This window comes from Bidens hawaiensis, unplaced genomic scaffold, assembly GCF_021521415.1.
Source record: "Bidens hawaiensis isolate Kalapana, Puna unplaced genomic scaffold, B.hawaiensis_p1.1 tig00006862_1, whole genome shotgun sequence".
NCBI classification, from domain to species: Eukaryota; Viridiplantae; Streptophyta; class Magnoliopsida; order Asterales; family Asteraceae; genus Bidens; species Bidens hawaiensis.
In genome coordinates, this window is record NW_027491468.1 from 997,939 (window position 1) to 1,005,208 (window position 7,270).

Below are 7,270 nucleotides of genomic sequence, written 5' to 3' on the forward strand. Positions count from 1 at the left end.
CAAATCCGCGGTTTTCCGGCGACGACGCCGGAAAAGGTAATACAAGGTTAAGAGATGTCAGAGAATGTTCTGACATTCTTTGACCTAACCCTAATTCGTTAACGGGAAGATAAAGAATTAGAGGTAATTCGTTAACGGGGAGTTAACGAATTAGAAACATTTCGTCAAACGATTCATTAAAGATAAGTTAACGAACTAGCTCTCAATTCGTGTTGATTGTCACACCCCAACCCAAGGCGGCGGAACTTGCCGGGGTGCAACCGATTGCCCAAAACACAAGACACTATTTAAAGTGACAATATTTGATTAACTCATTTTATTATATAAATCAATAAACAACACATCTCGTTCATATAAACAAATTTGAAAACAAGTAGCAATCATATTGTTCGTTTTACTAATACCCTAATATTCTTGATAACGTTTTTCGTCAAGTCCTTGAGTCAACAAAAGTCAAACATGTAACATTTCATAAAATAAAGTTTGTCAATATAAAGGTTGGTGAGCAATTCATAAGTTTGAACATATAGATATATAGTATGAAAGATCCACTAAACCAGTATACGGAACAATAAATAAAAGCTATAAACTTGGATAAATAGTTATCGCTAAACAAGTTAGCGACACCTGGCTATAAGGGGATGCCAAATAGTATAGGATTTTATAGTTATCGTTAATTGCATTACGTTAACGACACCTTTCCATAAGGGGTTGCCAAATGGTCTAGGATTTATAGTTCCACCATCCAAAAGCGATAAACACATAGACATTTAAGCATAGAACACCAAATCGAGCAATTATTCAAGTAAAGTATACAATAACGTTTGTGGTTTAAGACCCAAGTATAAAACATTTAGTTTAGATAAGATGAAATGTCACCCCCAAAATAAAAGATAGAAAACAGGGTATGAAAGTACTCACCTCGATTGATTAATCGGGAAATAATAAACGATCGACATATAAAAAGCTTGTGAACGAAACGAACGAATCCGACTTGAAAGCTAATTGAAAACGAATAAATAAAATATATTAATGAACTTGAACTTTAGTTGAAATTACATTCGAAACATTGGACAAGAAGGTTCGGTTGTTAATCGGATTACCGGTTAATTTGTTAACGATTAGGGACTCGTACTTAATTGGTAATTTAAAATAAAAGAGTATTATTTTATTGGGCTTTTAAGTAACTAACCCAATATTGAATAGAAACAAGACGGGTTTAAATCAAGAGTTCGGTTTTATAAAAATGAATTGATAATAAAGTTTATAATAATATTATTAATGATAATGATAGTAATGATAATAATAATTCTAAAAAGATATGTTATATATATATAGTATAGAAATATAAGATAAAGATGATAATAATAATAACAATAATTATTATTAATAATACTACTATAGTATAATACTAATAATAATAGTTAAAGAATAAAGATCTTAGTATTAATTAAAATGTTGTTGATAATAATAATAATAATAATAAATAATATTGATAGTAAATAATGATACCATACACGATGTTGGTTCGATTCCTAAACGAGTTCACAAAATAAATATAATAATATTATTGCTAATAATTAATGATAAAAATATGATTTTAATGGATAATAATAATATGATCTTTAATGATAATAATAACAACTTTAATAATAATAATAATAATATTAATGATAAATAAATATAATAGTAAGTTATACGTAATAATTCTAATAATAATTTTTATATATTGATATTAAGGGGGTGTTTGGCCTAGCTTTTTTAGCAAAGCTTATAGCTTTTTTAGCTTTTTTTATAAAATAAGCTTCATTTGGTGTTTGGTTTAGCTTTTTTAGCTTAGGCTTATAAGCTTATATAAGCTAATTTATAGAAGCTTATTTGAAGATGGTTATTTAGCTTATTTGAATAAGCTTATTTGTTTAAGGGGGTAAATTACTCATTTGCCTTCAAATGGTGATGGATTAATAATATTGAAGTAACTTATTACTATAACAAATTAAAAATGATGGATTTAACAACTTATTAAGATGTATAATCAACTTGTAGAATATAAGCTAATCCAAACACTTAGAAAGAGCTTATCAAATGATATAAAATAAGCTATAAGCTTCAAAAAGATATAAGCATAAGAACAAAAATATAAGCTAGGTCAAACACCCCCTAATACTATTGTAGCAATAAATTTGTTAATTATAAAAATTATATCAAAACCGGTCTAGGATGAGACTCAAACCCGAGACCTCTAGTTTAATAACTAACGTACAACCCAAACAAAACCAAGATAACAATTGTTAATTAAACCCATAAGAACTTAATATATCCATTACCCGACTGCGCATCTTTTCCCTAAATCAAACCAACTCCATACCCCTTTCAACGCGTTTCAAAGAAGATAACCGATAACATAAAACCGATATTAACAATTTAGATCCGATATTTGATATGCGAAAACTGACAACACTAAACCCAGTTTACTTTACCTATTAGACGTCATATGGCCGTGGCTCTACTCCGGGAAGAAACCGAACCGATACCGCCGGAGATTTGAAGACAACAGCCGGAGAGAGAGAGAGAGAGAGAGAGAGAGCGACTGAGAGAAAGAATGAGGGAGAGAGAGAACAGCGGGGAGAGAGAGAGACCGACGGAGAGAGATAGAGAGAAAGAAGGGCGGGGAGAGAGAGAGCCGAAGAGACAGATAGAGAGATAGAGAGAGAGAACGACGGGGAGAGAGAGAGCCGAAGAGAGAGATAGAGAGATAGAGAGAGAGAACGGAGAGAGAACAGGGAGGGACAGTGAGGCCACGGCCGTTTCGCGTCGTCGGCTTCTCGCCGTCAAATGGGGCTCGCCAGAAAACGGCAAGGGAGAGTGGGGGGCGGCTGGGTTGGTGGTGATGCAGTGGGAGGTGGTGGCCGGAGATGGCGCCGGCAGGGGTGGCGGCGGCGGCCGGAAAAAGGGAGGAAGAAGATAGGGGTTGGGTTGTTTATGATAGGGTTAGGGGTTTTTTTTTGGTTTATATATGTTACATATTTTTAAAACACCCCCTTAGGTTTCAATCAATGTTTAATATGAGTTTAAATGTTTCTAAAACTCATAACGACTTTACGATATTCATTTTGAACTCCTTATGTTTTTCTTTGCGACACTATAATATGACAAACATCGATTTATTGATGATCGAGATCTATAACAATATTATGTAATAATTTAGTAATGTTCTAAAAGTGTTGAGTCGGTTTTACAAAAAAAACTTTACAAAAACTAATACAACTCGAGACTCAAATTTGACGAATGTCACATTGATCATTCGTTAAAAGAAATAACGAATTAGAAGATTTCAATTCGCTAAATGGACTGGGTCGCTATATGGACTGATTCGTTAAGGGTCCATTCATTATAAGGTCCAAATCATTACAAGGACCAGTTCGTTAGAGGGTCCAGTTCGTTACTATGACCAGTTCGTTATGCTAAGCCAATTCGTTAGAAAGCCAAGTAACGAACTAGAAGTTTAATGGAATGACGGAACAGTCCCTGGACTTAAACAAGAATGATATAATTACACAATAGTCCTTGGACTTTGATGATTTATGAAAGATACCTTTAAAGGTTAATGAGTAACGATTAACTAACCGGTAATGATCCAGTAAAATGAAACCGACATTTGATACGTGAGATTAATTAAGTAAGTGTTAAGAAGAGCTAGAGTCGTATTTGATATATGTATGATTATACAGTTAGTCGTGCTCAGCTCAGTAAATCCGACGTTAAAGTAGGGCTACCGGGTTCGGGGCCCTCACAATATATATATATATATATATATATATATATATATATATATTATCAAGGACAACAAACACCACAAAGTTAGAAAAATTAAACAATATATATATATATATATATATATATATAGTTTTTAATTTAATAATTTGAAGAGAGACAAAAAAGTGTTATATGAGGATATGTCAAATAAAATTCTTAAATAAATTGAAAGTTCGGAAATATTTGTAAGGGTATATATGATACTTTTAATTTTACGTAGAGATATATGATATTTTCAATATTTGTAAGAGTATTTATGAAATTGCCCCTCTTGTTTATTGTTTAATTTAGTTTTGTTTATTGGTATCACAATTCTCGTTGATATATCAAGACCCTTTTTTGATACTCGCTCGGGGATTCTATTATCTCGGAAACAGCCATGCTCTTCTTTCACGTTAAACCAACAAGTATTTGGTTTAAATTGTTACAAATAAAACAAGTATTTAATAAAAAAATTAGTTTTGATGTATGAATCATCATTACAATGATGAATCTTGTAATGATCTTCATATACTTTACACCAAAAATTTACTTGTTCTTTTTGAAATGCTGAAAATTATTATATATTCGGCACTCGCTTAGCTAACAAGTGATTAACAATAAATAAGGAAACTACGTATAGACTAGTTTGAGAAAAAAAACCGATTAACCAAATTGAAACCAAGAAAAATTGAGAAATCCAAACCAAAAAAACCAATTTAAAGTAATTACTGATAATTTGTTTTTTTTTCTTGAAAACAAAAATAAAGGTTGATTTCGGTTATGCCTCCAAAACCAAACTGAACTATAGATTCAAACTGCACCCAAACGTAAAATTGGGTTAGGGTTCAAAGTTTTATAAGTCCCAAAATCATTATTTGGGCCAACTTTTTCAAGTTGAATCATTTCAAGCACATATGTAAAATTGAAAGCGATCAATAACTGAACCAAACTCATACAAAAAATAGAAAACAGGAGCCATAAGATTCTATAATTCTAAACACGAAAAACTTGAAACTTCGATTTCGGTTTGAGCCCAAAACCGAACCAAACCGATTGATGCATTATAACATTCCCAAAATTTCGATCCAAATTTAACAGCTTAGAAAAAGTTGAAGGATAAAAAATAATCTCAAAGATATAAAAATTTAAATAAGGAAATAGAATTATTTCATGTTAAGGAAATAAGTGTAACATCCCGAAATTTCCAAAATAATATTAATTAAATTATTTAATATTGGAGGGAAAGTTTACTCGGGTTAACGGGAAATAATTAAATAGAGTAGGAGTTGGTATGGGTCGGGCTAGTGTTGGGTAATGGATATGGGTTATGAAGGAAAGAGGGAAGGACCATGGGCCTAAGCTCATGATCCATAATTATATAAACCTTAAATCACCATTTAATCCTTCATTTCTCATATTCCATACACCACCAAAACACACACTTAGCTCTCTCTCATCCTACCTTCTTTCTAGCAGAAATAGAAGAAGAGTTGATTTTCGACCCGAGTTAGTCGCGCACAGCTAAAGAAGGAGTAACCGTTAAGCCGAGTTCAGGTGAGTTTCTAGCCCCATTCCTTGTTATGTTTTCGGGGTTGTGTGCATACTTAATGTGAAGTGTGAATACACGTACCTTAGGTGGTAAGTGTATGCCATGTATGATTTATATGTTCTATATATGTCTTGAATGAGAATGAAAGCTTGTCGGTACGTGAACGATCTTCGGATATTGCACGTACTGTCAGGTTAATAAAATAGATATGAATATTGTATGTAATGTAAAGACGAGGATATTGCACGCGTAGACAAGGAAGGTTAGTCGGTACGCGAACGATCTTCGGATATTGCGCGTACCGTCATTCGGGAATGATCCCCAAGTGGTTATTAGTGTGTATATAAATGTTGTGATGTAACTTGATTATTATATGAATGACGTGATGATATAAAGTGTGTTGTAGACAAGTAGCAGTAGGGTGTGTTAGAAGTGGCAAGGGTCTAGTAAGAATGTTAGTGGCATGACGATCGTACGTGGTAGGGTAAGCCTATGCATGACTTCGTTATTAAAGTGGCAAAGTGGCATAACATTATTCGTTATTAAAGTGGCATAAAGTGGCATAAGTGGTTAAGCTGTAGGGGTAATTAAGAGGCTAAGCTGTAGGGGTAATTAAGTGGTTAAGCGGTAGCAGGTTAGACCGTGGATTATGTGTCAGAGTGGCATTGCATCCAGTCGGAGGATGGGGATCTTGGTTCTTCTTTTATTGGTCGGTTTGAGAGGAAGGCATAGGACGTATGTGGATTTGGTAGGTATCCGGTTGGGTAGTACTGCGGCACTTGTGGTGGTTGGTAGGTGGGAATTTCCGAGGGGTGGTACGTCGGTACTTCTGAGGGGTGGTACATGGGCATTGTTGGTGGGTGGTAGCTTGTGTGTCTTGGTGGTTCATTTCCTTGTCTTGGTGGACTATTAGGAATGTCTATTGGATAGTGTCTACTTCCGGGGTAGTACACCGGTTTGGTCAAGTCATGTTCCACATCTTGGTCAAAGTATGCTTCGTAGTAACCATCACTCATGTTGTCTTCGGGAAAAGGTTCGGAGATTCCAGCCTCTTTTGCTTCTTGCACATATTTTTCCATCCAACTTTTGAATGACATCTGACATTTATGGGTGGTTTAGAATATGGAGGGAAAGAAAAGGTTACCAACCTATCTTATCCTTAAAACAAGTAATCAATTATTTCCTATACTTGGATCGAAGCTTGGGTATTTTTTATGATACCCAATTCGCTGAGATCGATGGCTCTGATACCAACCTTGTCACACCCCAAAACACGGCCTAGGAGTGCGACCCAATAGTTGGTACCGCATTTATCAATAAATTAGAGTTACGTTAAATTAGCGGAAGTCTTTATAAAATATAAGGATCTAAGTTGTAAAATAATTACAATACAAAAGACGGGATATAAAAGTTTCCCGTTAAGTTCAAAAGATTACTTGTTTTAGTTACAAACCACCATTTTAACATATTACGTTTATAAAACAAATCCGAGCCATCAGATGTATAAGTATCACTTCGACATTCCCAAGCGCTAATCTTGTTCACCTGCAAAATGTAAGAAAATACGTCAGCAACGAATGCTGGTGAACACGCTGATGCAAAAATATTTTCTTTTACTCTATTACCCCTCGAGAATACGCCTGCCTCGGCCCATCGTGGCCTAGGAATAACAAAGTTAAATAACACATTTATAAATTCAAGTCTCTACTCTAGGTCACCTCAGCAAACACCGCAGCGTTCGACTTAGTTAAGTACCCGTAAATATACACAACGATTGTACTTCCCGCGGGAAAGCGTCCTACGATCAGGGTGGTGCGATGTGCCCATCGCGTAGCACCACCTATGTAAGGATCCAGACATACGTATACCACAGCCTGAGGGCTAGGTTTATACTTTCATTTATAATGGATTTAGGAACACATA